A 1,414-nucleotide genomic window follows, 5' to 3' on the forward strand; every position below is an offset into this window, starting at 1 on the left:
CGTGACAGTAATCGACGGAGCAAAGCGATTTTATACGAATTGCTTGAATAAAAACGCCTTTAAACTTACGGGTAGTTTCGTGAATACCACGTAGACAACCCGTAAGTTCGCCGGAAGATTACCCGCAAATCGTACCACGTGACACTAAACTTACGGGTGCTTCGTGAATACGGTCCCAGGGCGGTGATCGTGCCGCGTGTCCGTCACATTAAATTCATTCACTAGAACTCTTCCTCCATTTTTTGTATTTCTAAATTGAGATCTTATTATGAGATCGTATTTTAACCTCTAGATCTTATCATTTAGCACGACAAATCGAAATCGTACTTATCAAATTTGCCGGATAACTTACCAAATCAAACTTACCAAATCAAATTTGTAAAGTCCTTAACGTAAAGTTATGCCAGGATAAATTATCCTGGCATAATCAAATTTGATTGGGTCTAATTTTTGAAATTAACACGGTAATTCAAAGCGATTTATCAAAGGCGTATTTAATACATCAAATCAAATTTGATTTTAATTAAAATCGTTTTTATCTTGTCATAATCAAATTCCATTTGGTCTAATTTTTGAATTTTACACGGCATCAAATACAAATCGATTCGTCAAATCATAAAATCACCCCCGGAGGTGATTTGATACGATTTGAAGATGGTGGACTCACAAATTCTTTTTCGAAAAACTGATATAAATGTCAAAACTGAAAGAGAAACCTAAATATAGATACGCTCTAAAAACCGGGACAGTATTTTCTTGTCAGCAGTTTGGAACAAGGCATCAAATTCATCCTGTTGTGTAAATCTTATTTGATTAGATTACACGTGACTAGCAAATTATGTAGGCCGGGAAAAATCAACTTAATCTGATTTAGATCTTAGGAAGAGAGTTCAAGTATCTGAAAAACCATTTAGCGATAACACTAAAAACCTCTCATTTTTTAATGAGTAAAGACAGTTTATAAAGACAGTTTAAACATTTGATTCACTTGTATTTAACGTGATGAGGGGATATGATCCCGAAAACGTTCGTGTCAATAAACTGTCTTTACTCATTAGAAAATGAGGTTTTTAGTGTTATCGCTTCTATGGTTTATCTGATTTGACAAGAGATACCTTCGCCTAATTATCAGGTGATTTGATACGATTTCCGTGGAGATGGTGCCTTGGTGGAGTCGACTCACAAATATTTTTCGGATAGGCCTAACTGATATAAAATGGTCAAAATTTGGAGAAACTGAAACTCATTCTAGGAAATAATATTTATAAAACCGGGGCTTTCGTCTTTAGCGTGTTCCGATATGTAATGGCAGTTACGACATTTCTGGAGCCATCCTTTGTTGTACAGCAAATAAGTCGGTTGAGGTTGATATTTAGTGCGACTGTTTTGACATTAGTTATACTTCCGCATTGGC

Source organism: Tubulanus polymorphus, chromosome 3 (assembly GCF_964204645.1).
Source record: "Tubulanus polymorphus chromosome 3, tnTubPoly1.2, whole genome shotgun sequence".
Classification (NCBI taxonomy): Eukaryota; Metazoa; Nemertea; class Palaeonemertea; order Tubulaniformes; family Tubulanidae; genus Tubulanus; species Tubulanus polymorphus.